Source organism: Canis lupus, chromosome 1 (assembly GCF_048164855.1).
Source record: "Canis lupus baileyi chromosome 1, mCanLup2.hap1, whole genome shotgun sequence".
NCBI lineage: Eukaryota > Metazoa > Chordata > Mammalia > Carnivora > Canidae > Canis > Canis lupus.
Window position 1 is genome coordinate 88839732 of NC_132838.1, and position 12110 is coordinate 88851841.

General features: G+C 41.7%; 1 protein-coding gene across 7 annotated transcripts in view; it reads left to right on the forward strand.

Moving 5' to 3' along the window:
- APBA1 (amyloid beta precursor protein binding family A member 1) overlaps positions 1–12110 on the forward strand; it is a 196890-nt gene that overhangs the window by 71354 nt on the left and 113426 nt on the right. The window lies entirely within an intron of this gene.

The following is a 12110-nucleotide window of genomic DNA, read 5'->3' on the forward strand; positions in this document are numbered from 1 at the left end:
ACGACCAGGTCTCACAGCCCCCACAGCTGGGAGGTAAGAGTGGGGTTGGCCTTCACATCTGCTGCCCCCAGGGGCCTCTCTGTGCCTTGCATATTCCCTAGGGCACAGCCAACAAGGAGTAGCTGCAGAGGCCTTCCTCCATTCATTAAATATTTATTGGGTGCCTACCGTGTGACAGGAACTGTTCGACCTTTTGTCCTGAAACCAGATTTCAAAAGGCAAAACCAGAGAGTCCTTGAAGTGTGGGACCACAGTTCCATGCGGACTGGTCCCTCCCCACCACACCACCTGAAGACAGTCTATTTGCCTAGCAAAATAACACGTCCCCTTGCATCATATCACCTTTTTGAAGGAGTCTGGACTCTTTTTTTTTCCCCCTGCCCGCAGAGAAGTGTGGTGAGCTAAGCTTCTGGATGCACTAAAGTAAATGTCAGGGGTGTTTTCTCAGTGAATCTGACTGGCTGATCTTATTTTTACTTGCAACAGAAAGAATAACTCTGGCCATGCTAACATATAATCCTGAGGTGAGGAAATTGCAGGGCAGGGTGAGGGGGGAAATGCATTTTGACACTCTTCCTTTGACTGATACCATTTATGTGGCCTATCATGAGCCTAAATTAGATTCAGGTCAGATGTACCAGGAAATTACAATGCCAGGAAAAAAGGTGCCTAGAAATGACACCGTGTGCATGGCATTTCAGTGGTGCTGTTGATTGGGGCCATCTTTGATCTCTGTCACCTGCTGCTCAGGAAGTGGGTGACTATCAATTATATAAGCTCTCAGAGGCTCAGAGAGGCATGTCAAAGATGGATCCAGGTCAGAATCTCCATCCAGAATCTGGGAAAGCAATTCTGCTCTTCAATTTAGGGACAACTGTTCAGCTCCTCATAGGTCTTCATTTTATTTAACTGTTTGAGAGCCCATAAGGCTGCCAAGGTGACACAGAGAGGGACCCGTGGAGTTTATGTAGTGGGGAGATAAAGGTACTTTATACAGCCCACAGGATTCTGTAGTCCCCACCAGTATGTGTCATGTGGAACACCGTTCAGTGGAGTGAAAAGCATTTCATGCTCTTGGTTTTTCAAAAGAGGCCTGTCAGCAAGTTTCCCAGAGCAAAAAATAACTGTGCCGTAGTCAAACTTCACTAAGAGTCCTATCCAATTAGATAATGTCATCCCACTGTGAAGAGGAATCCAGGGCTTTGCTAGAATAATAGGATACTAATCACTACCAATAGGATTTGTTAACGCAGACCAGTAGGGTTGAGTTGGGTCTCCTTTACCCTTCATGCAAAGTCTGTCTTCCTTTCTCAGAACCTGTCTGTCCTGAGGTCAGGCCCAGTGAGGAAAAGGTTGTTCTCTGGTGCTTTGCTCAGGCTGAAGGTTTCTAGGATTTAATTCAAAGCAAAAGAAGCAATATTTGTTGAGCATACACTCAGTGCTAGGCATTGTGCTAGAAACTTCCCCAGTGTATGCCTGTGGCAGGCATTGCTAATTGACAACAACAGTCACCCAGTCAGCCTGGATTCAGGCTCCAAATCCTCAGGAAAGAGCTCCTGGCAGCCACAGTCAATCAGTGGGGTTTGGCCCCCATGCATAGGCCATCCAGGTATTTAAAAATGATTTTCTCCAAGACAGAGAGCAAGGCTTCCCATCTCCTCACTTATGCCTTGCTGTGCTCACTGCCCAATAAAGGTCCTTTGTTAAATTTGCACTTGTGTTTTGAGAATGGTACCTCAGGCAGATGTGGTTATGTTTTTTTAAGGAAGTTGGAAAAAACTGGGGCTGCAGAGAGCCATGGCTCTGGGTCAGAGGCTGGCTGAGACAGTTGGCTTTGCACAGCTATAAAAACCACTCTGCGGCTAATTGGCTTTTGAGAAATGGGATGGAACCAGGAAGAATCAAATTAGATCTACTACCAAATTGGCTTTTCTCTGTTTTTTCTCTCCTTTCCTTCCTCCTCCCCCACCCGCTTATTTACCTCTCCCTTTGCGTCTTATTGCAGTGATGATATATTTACGAGACTCCGGTAACATGCGCTAACTGAGATCTACAACTTTTCTGTGCGCACTGCGGCAGGTTTGATAAGACACTTAAGAAAACTGGCTTAAAAGTGAGACTCCTGCATCTGGTCCTTCCTTACTTTCTTCCCTTACTGGTTGTGTAACCTTGGCTAAACTGATTTCTCAGAACCTTACAGTTGCAGCAGTAACAAGGAGCTAATACCAGCCTCCCCTTCTTGTGAGGACAAAAAGTGATTTCACTGTTAGGTAGATGAGCATAAAATATAGCCCCTGTTTATACTCCATTTGAGGAATTATATTGGCAAAATAGGAATGAAACAAAAATACGGATATGCCTCCTACAGTCAGAGTCATCATAAAGCAAATTGGATATAGACCCCATCAACTGGGGATCATTTTGCCCATCACATGTCCTCTGTCATTGATGGTCCAGACTTGCTCAGAAATTAGGACCATCCCTAGAAAAACCACTTCTCCAAGAAAAGCACTGATTCAAGGGCCCAGTGGTGCTTTTCAGGTGCCTTTGCATGTTAGCACCGTCATGTGTAAGCTTATGCTCTGCTGACATTAGTCCCCATGTGGTGGGTGGAGGGGAAGCCCTCAGTGTCAAGCTGCATGTTAACAAACACTGAATTTTCTTGGTGATGCTTGGGATTTTTTTTTTTTTTAGCTGTACCTTTTAAAATTTTTTATTTATTTATTTTAGAGACAGAAAGTGAAAACATGAGCAGGGGGAAGGGCAGCGGGAGAGGGAGGGAGAGAATCTCAAGCAGACTCCCTGCCGAGCACAGAGCCTGATGTAGGGCTCAATCCCATGACCCTGAGATCATGAGCTGAGCCAAAAGCAAGAATCAGACACTTAACCAACTGAGCCACCCAGGTGCTCCCCTGGCTGTACCTTTTTATCTACAAAAATCTCATTGAAATGTCTGTAGGAACTAGGACTTGGCTATTTCTGGAACTCTGTTCCCTAATCCTCTTTTGCCCATTGAAAGAATGGCTTTCTATAAAGCAGTTTTCATACCCCCAGTTTTCTCATTGATTCATTGATACATCAATTCATCCATCCCTTTTTCTTTCCTTGCTTCCTTCCATCCATGCAGTCAACAAATATTTAGTGTCTAGTATGTGCTAACATGGTGCTGGGTGCTGAGTACATGTTTATACACAAGGACAGAATCTCTATTCTCATGGATCAGTATAATTCTTGTGAAGTTCTGATAAAATTGTATTTGTTGATGTACAGATATCCTCTCATAGCAGACAGAGTGCATTGCTAAGCTGGATTCTAAAGCCTGGACGGGGAAAGAACAGAGGAGATCCCAGTGGTGGCCAGTGGGGACAGCTCCCTTCTCTCATAAATCTACCATGTCTTCCTTGGCCTCCGTCCCACTTAATGATATCCCCGGTTATAGATTATTGATTTCTCAATCTTTGTAAAGTGTGAATAGTAAAATTATTTCATTTGTGATTTTTTTAATTTAAAGCATATAAACTAAGTACAATTGATATGCTTACTCTCAACCAGATCATTACCTCACAGCCCCTTTTATCCTGAAATTCTGGGCAAGATTTATTTATTTATTCATTCATTCATTCATTCATTCATTCATTCATTCATGGGGGGGACTAAATATTTTATTTATTCATGAGAGACACACAGAGAGAGAGCAGCAGAGATACAGGCAGAAGGAGAAGCAGGCTCCGTGCAGGGAGCCTGATGTGGCACTCGATCCTGGGTCTCCAGGATCACACCCTGGGCTGCAGGCGGCGCTAAACCGCTGCGCCACCAGGGCTGCCCCTGGGCAAAATTTAGAGAAAGGAGAAATCAATAAAGGTGAGAAGACTCAGAGAACTCAGACAAGGGATGGTCTGTGAATTCAAGCTTCAAAAGATGATTTTAAAAATCTTGACCTTAGATGCCCTGGGCTTCTATACATAACCAGCACATATTCACAAAGAAAACCCCCTGTGGCCACGTGCACTCTGGCTTGAAGCCACAGGGTCTCAGGACCTAAGAAAAGCTGTAGTGGTTGGATTCTGTGTTCCCAGTGTACAGGGCCGGTTCCTTGCTTCTCATGCTGTGTTGGCCCTTGCCAGGGGCTCCCCTGACACTGCAGCTGGGATGCTCCAATTTTGCTTGGTTGATTTAATTTCTCACTCTGGAGGAAGAAAGTGCAATCAATGTTTTCTAATTTGCCTCTAGACTCCTTTAACAGTTACCTTCAGACAGCAAATCTGAGGCACTTTATATCAGCTAAGAGGCACAGAAAAGAGTCCTTTGCAGAGTCACGTGGGACAAAAGGATTTCTCATGCTGGGCCAGTTCTGGTGATTGCTACCATGTTGGGGGTGTCATGGTGGAGAAGCCCAGAGATGTGGTGTTCCAACTGTGTGACCTCGGACAGCTCACTGGATTTTATTTTTCTCATCTGAAATATGAAGAGCTTAAAGTCTCCTCTACTGTTGTTAGCTAGATAATTTTAAGTGGCTAACGGATGAGCATTCTTTATTTACTAATCAGATATTTTCATGGTCTATTCTATTTATGTGAAGTGATACTAGGTTTTCATAATAATGATAATTGTTTCTTTCATTTTATTTGAGTGACATTTTTCTCATGCGGTTTCTTCACTCACAAGCCAAATATGACTCCTTGGCCACCTCATCCCCATGGTACTGAATTGTAAATGCCCCCATCTCCTTTCCAAAGCCTTCTCCCTTGGTCTTTCATTTTGTGACAATCTTAAGGGAAATTCTTCACGTTGTATGTGGGCTGTGCTGGAGTGTGCCATCATGGATAACCACTTGGGTGTTGTAATGTGGGGGTTGGTCCAGCCCAGGGCTTCCCATCCTTCACTCATGCCACATTCATAGCTGTTGCCATGACTGTGGGCCATAATCTACTAATAATCATTTGATATTTTCTTCAGATCAACTGGGTTTATTTTTCATTCAAATAAAATTATTTGTGAAATTTTTATGAATATTTTTCAGTTACCTAAAATAAGAGTAAAACCAGCACATCAAATACAAAGAATTAATCATGACCTTTTACACTGTTTAACCTTTAATTCCCTAGGACCTCAGAGGATCTCTTTTGTCAGAGTTTCAATAAGAGATCAATATAGTCATTTGCTTTCCAGCAGGTTATCTATATACTAAGGCTTTTTAAATTTTTTGTTTCTTAGTCTGGGTCTAGTTTCCTGACCAAAATTGAAAGAAAGGAAAAATTTAAGGTTGGGGAGGCGATCTCTATATTACATTTTTGTAATGGTTTACAAACATTAACAAGCTCAGAACTTTTCTACAATTCAATAGCAGAAAGCAAACAGCCCAATTTAGAAAATGGCAAAGGATTTGAATAGACTTTATTTATTTATTTGTTATATTTTATTTATTTATTTGAATGAGAGAGAGTGTATACATGAGCAGGAGGTAGGGCAGAGGGAGAGGGAAAAGTAGACTCCTCGCTGAATGTGGAGCCCGAATCAGGGCTCCATCCCAGGACCCTTAGATCATGACCTGAGCCAAAGTCAGATGCTTAACTGATTGAGCCACCCACACAACCCCAACTCTTCTCACTTGTAAAAGAACTAACTTTAAAAAATTTGTATAGGAATAGACATTTTTTTAAAGAAGACATACAGTTTAGCCAACAAGTACATGAAATGGCACTCAACACCATTTTGAGTGACTGGTCATCAGGGAAATACAACTCAAAATCATAGTGAGATTTCACCTCACACTTGTTAGAAGGGCTATTATTTAAAAGAGAGATAAAGATAGATTAAGTGCTGGCAAGGATATGGAGAAGAGGGAACCCTTGCGTACTGTTGGTGAATGTAAATTGGTGAAGCCATGGTAGAAAACAGTGTGGACGTTCCTCAAAAAATTAAAAGCAGAACTACTGTATTATCCAGCAACCACCCTTCTGGGTATATATCTAAAGGAAATGAAATTGTTATCTTGAAGAGATATCTGCACCCCCATATTCATTCTGGAATTATTCACCATAACCAAGATGTGAAAACAATCTAAGTGTCCATTGATGAATGAATGGATCAAAAAACTATGTGTATATTTACAATGTGTATATATATAGTGAGCACACACATAGTGGAATATTATTCAGCCATGAAAAAGAAGGAAGTCCTGCCATTTGTGACAACATGGATGGACCTAGAAGACATTATGCTAAGTGAAGTAAGTCAGATAAATACTGTATGATCTCATTTAAAAGTGAGATTTTTTTTAAAAAGTTGAACCCATATAAATAGAGAGTAGAATGATGGTTGCTAGAGGCTGAGGAGTGGGGAAAATGGGGAGATACTGGTCAAAGGGTAAAAACTTTTAAGTTCCAGAGATCTAATGTACAGTGTGGTGACTATAGTTAGCAATACTGGGTTGTATACTGAAAGTTGCTATGGGAGTGGAGTTCTAATGTCCTCATAACAAGAAGAATGTGTACTTAGGTGATGGACGTGTTAACTAACCTTATTGTGGCAAACATTTACTACTATGTGTGTGTATCAATCCCACTGTACACCTTAAAATGTTATATGTCAAGAACAAATAGATTATACATAGAACATGTAACAAAGTACTATGTAACTGCTAAAATCGCATTTTTGAAGATGAATGACATGGAAAAAAAAAACATTCAGGCAGCCACCATCTTGAGTCTCTGCTGTGTGTCAAACCCTGTGCTTAATGCTTCAGATGGAAATGACAGCTCTGACCCGAGGAGCTTTCAGTGTAGTGGAAGAGAGAAGTAAATAGGCAAACATGATGCGGCAAATACTCAGAAGAAGGTACTTACCATGGGCGCTGGGACTCCTTCCCAAGGAGGGGCAGCTAACCCAGATAAGGGGGTTCAGAAGGATCACAAGAGCATAGGCACTTGACCCAAGTGGGCAGGAGTTGGCCCTAGTGAAGACCAAGTGAAGGGGCTTTCTAGAATGAGCAATACACAGAAAAGTAGTGGAAGCTGAGGGTAGTATTTAGGCAGCTTATAAAAATTCATTCCAGCTGGAGATTCAGGTGGCTGGAGAAGGGGTGAGGGTGAGAGAGATGGTACAAAGAGCATATCTCCCAGTGTCCAGTATCCAGGATCTCTGTTTCTCTTGTCACATTTTGTGACATGCCACGGCCATGCTAGGAAGCAGCAGGACAGGCTTCTGATCAGAAATGGCCAACGCCAGTGCCTGTGCTCTGAGCTCTGCCCTGACTCATTGATCATCCATGCCTCATTTTCTACATAAAACAGCTTGGATATGGAACCAGGCAGAAATTTAGAGCATGAGTTAAAATAGCCTAAAGTGAGAAAAAGCTCCCATACCCCCCACAAAAGAGAATTAAGTAAAAAAGTTATGTCCATCCAATGGCATCTTGTGCAAGCATTAAAGTGACAGTTATTGACATGAGAAGCATGGGAAAATTTTAATGTAATATTTGGAACTTTTTTCCAATGTAAAATGCTAAATTTCCATTGCAGAAACTTTGAAAATTTCAGAAAAACAATTTTAAAAAATAATCCTACCATCCAAAAATAACCACCATTAATATTTTTGTGTACTTCTTTCTGTGTGGGGCTATATATATGTGTGTGTGTGTGTGTGTGTGTGTGTGTGTGTGTATACACACAAAAATTAAGCTTGTAAATTATATAGTTTTGTATTTTGTATTTATTAATTGACACTATGCTAAGCATTTTTCCTGGGTGGCTCAGTCAGTTAAGTGTCTGACTTTGGCTCAGGTCATGATCCCAGGGTCCTAGATTCAAGTCACACATCGGACTCCCTGCTCAGTAGGAAGTCTGCTTCTCCCCCTGTCTCTACCCCTCCCCCCACTCATGTGCTCTCTGTGTCTCTCAAATACATAAATCAATTAAATATTTTTATAAATAAATAAATAAATAAAAGCATTTTCCCATGCATGCCATTAAGTATTCTCAGAAAACATACATTTTAATGCTGGTACAATCCATTTTACAGACAAATAATTACCTAAATTAATAAAAGATAAGAACACAAAGTTGAATGGACTTTGATTATAGCTATGTAAAATTGCATAAGAGACAGATTAATAATGCTAGGGTCATGGGCAATTTTTCTCTAATGTGGTTACTTTCATGACGTCACTTTGTAAAAAATCTTCAACCCGTGGCGTAAGTTCACTCAACAATAAAATTTTTTTTATCATTTTCCAACTGACAGAATTACCAGTGAATGATAAAAATTGTGCTTCAGTTTGACATCCACTCCTGCGTCTGGGTTTGGAGGAAATACCCAGTGACCAAGAAGGAGGGAAATCCAGCGGTGTGTGGTGCCAGCAGATGGCCTCTGATAGCACCCACCACCCCACTCCCACTTGAGAGTTGGAGAATTGCTTTGTCAATGTAAAAAGTAATAAAGACCAGGAGGGACTTGTTTTATGAGGCTGATGTTGTTTCATGTTGATTTATTAACTCTAATTTTTTTTCTTTAGATCATAGTCACAAGCCAAGAGGGAAAATTGAGATTCTAATCAGAGGCTTTGGTGATTCATGCCTCAGAAAGTGGAGTGTCATTTATTTTTTTAAAAAAGATTTTATTTATTTATTCATGAGAGACACACAGAGAGAGGCAGAGATACAGGCAGAGGGAGAAGCAGGCTCCCTGTGGGGAGCCTGATGTGGGATTCGATCCCAGAACCCCAGGATCACACTCTGAGCTGAAGGCAGACACTCAACCACTGAGCCACTCCACTGTCCCAAGTAGAGTGTCATTTAATTTATAATCTGCTCAGGTTTGTATGTGGCACCTCCAACATGATATAGGGAGAGAAATACAGAAGCCAGCCTGTGCCAGCAAGGATTTAATTTGTTAATTGGCTGAGAGGTGATGGAGAAAGGTCAGGGGTCACTGCTCTATTAAAGCAGATCCAAAAGTTCCTTGAAAGAGCTCCAAAATTGGTTGGAAAGTAGTTTTTTTCCTACTCCAAACGAATTTACTTAGCCCTCTTTTAGGAAATGGTTCCGTCATAGATCTATTTGTAAAGAAAGCTCTAGATGTTAGGAAAACAGAGATGCTTAGAGGAAACTAAAATGTCTTCCAGAAGTCACTTTGCATCTGTAATAGGATAGATTATAAAATTACACTCTGTCTTAAAAATAATCCTATATGACGATGAGGACACTTTACTTGATACCATCAAAGCTGTATTAATTTGCCAGGCCCCAGCCCATAGTTTCAGCAACATCCCCCAGCCTGTCTCCTCCCCTCATAGCCATGCACTCAGCTCCAGAAACCCAGTGTGCCAAGCCCCCTGACCACGCAAGGCCGTTTGATACCTTAGGGTGTGGTCTTTGCACGGCCACACCCTTCCTCCAGCCCTGACACTACATCTGGAAAACATTCTTCCTCCTTTAAAACCCAAGAAGATAGCCCCCTTTCCAGGATACCTTCCTTTGACTGCCCTAAATAATGATTCTCTATTTCTCTGAGAGTTTTGAACATTGAGCTGTTGCTCTTGTAGCAAAACCCTGTCATTCATTCATCATGCATTTTCCCCTCCTGAGCCGCTGGAGCTCAGGGGCTGGGTCTCACCATTTCCTTAACCGCCTGGCACATAGTAGACACTCAGTACATTTATATGAAAGCAAGTGCTTCCATTTCATAACACAAGGTTCTCTTATTAAAGTGTGCAAAGGAGTGCAAAGGAGCCTTGAGTCCCAAAGCCTGAGTGGGCTCCCGTTCATCTGAACGACACCTGCACCGCCCCCTTCTTGCTAGAAGGAAAGGGGATGAGGTAAGGGCCTTCTCAAGCTTCTCAAAAAATGCTGATTAATACTCTCTGATTCTCCAGCTTAAAATACACTGAAACCTCTCCCTCTAGTCTAACCTACCCAGCAAGGGAACAGAAATTCACAATGTTATCCAGGTGAGGATTGCGTGCCTGGCAAGTTGATTTAAGTATTTCTGGAGCTTGGTTCAGGCTGCTCTTATCTGCCTAGGAAGAAAAAAGTCTCTAGTAGGTTTCTTGGCCATATTTGACTCAGTTTTATCCCAGAAGAAAACAGAATAATTGTGCTTTTTTCCTCAAGTTAAAACCTAGCATTCACCTCTACAGCAGGGTTTTATTTATATGTTAAGTCTTACAGAGAAAGCTTTCTGTTTCTTCATCTTAGTAGAAAATTCATAGGGTCATCTCAATCACCCTCATAATGATAGAAATATATGTAAATATATATATAATATATATATATAATACATATATATATTAGGGTTTCTCAGTCTCAGCACTATTGACACTTTGGGCTGGCTAACTCTGTGTGCAAGGCTGTCCTGTGCATTGTCCAATGTTTAGTAACATCCCTGAACTCCATCCACCAGATGCCAGCCACACCCCAGCACACACTTGTAATCAAAAATGTCTCCAGATGAGACATTTATATAAGAGATATAATGGGGGAAGGGAGGACGACAAAATCATTCCTAGTTGAGAGCCACAGATACACACACACACACACACACACACACAAATATATAGAAATACGTGCATGTAATACTTTATTATAATCTCTCTCAGGTCATGATCCCAGGGTCCTAGATTCAAGTCACACATCGGACTCCCTGCTCAGTAGGAAGTCTGCTTCTCCCCCTGTCTCTACCCTATGCCTTAATGCTTGGCATATTCTGCTTGGCTTGTATTTCTTATATGAAAATCACTTCTTTTAGAGATATTTCTCAGTTTAGAGGTGTTATGTGGTGTGGTGGGGAGGAGCGTATTAAACGACACCTTGGATCACCTGGGTGGCTCAGTGGTTGAACATCAGCTTTTGGCTCAGATCATGATCCCGGAGTCCTGGGATCAAGTCCCACATCAGGCTCCCTTCAGAGAGCCTACGTCTCCCTCTGCCTATATCTCTGCCTCTGCCTCTCTTTCATGAATAAATAAAATCTTAAAAAAAAAAAAAAAAGCCACACCTGAATGAAAAACCTAGTCTCCAAGGAAAGGTGACCAAGTTAACTTTCCTTTTCCAAGGGAAGATACCCCAGGATGTGAAATGGAAATACTACAGAATGTCTGTTTCATAGCTAAGTGCTACTTATAGTGAGGCAGTGGTTCAATATTTGTTCTTTTCAGTTTCCCATCTTTTGGATTCAGCATCCTTTTCTGTAGCTAGATTTGGGGATATGTCAGATTGGAGATGGGACCTTCCTGGAAAGTCTGGCCCATATCCACTGCCTCACAGATACCTCTAACTTGCTTAGCTAGAAGTAGTAGAGGTACAGTTCTTGTATTGCTTACTGCATGACAGACTCTGTGGGAAACCCCAGGCCCATGTTACTTCCTTTAGTCCTTTATCAATAATTCTGTAATGTAGGCATCTGTGAGGAAACAGACACAGAACATTGTACACACACAGCTGTTAAGTGGCAGAGCTCTCTTGACCATTATACTGTCTTACTTTCCAAAGTATTGGTGAACTGGCTTATCAAGAACCTCCTATGACTACAGTATGAACTATTTAGATGAATGACTTCTACATTTTTGATAGGATATCATCCACTGCAGGTTGAAAATGAGAGAGGCTAGAAGAGAGGAGAACAGGCTTAAAATTCTCTTAGAGGTGATCAGAAATATGGTTGGGGAAGGCCAGTCCTTTGCCTGCTGGCTACATGTGATATGCATACATTCCGGCTATGGTTTTATATTAATTAAGTGGAAGATGTAATTGGTTTTTTCCAATTTCAAATAACACATGAAAACTCTAAACTGCAGAGTGGCTAGATTATTTCTCCCCAAATTTAAGTTTTCAAATGAGTGATTCTCCCAAAGCCTAGGACCTCCTATGAGTTTCATTTTGTTTTTTTTCTCCCTTTGTGGAAGTGTTATCACAAGCTGACTCTGATCAGGAGCTTTGAGAAATGAGAACTTCCACTTAGGACATGTGAGACATTCCCAGGGGATCCCAGTGACTCCCACTGCCTCCTGTTAGTGAAACACATTTCCTCCATCATCTTCCAGCTGGACAGCGGGGTTGCCCGCCCCATGGGTGGAGTAGCCTGGACATCTTGTTCTCTTACTTAGTGTAGTGGAG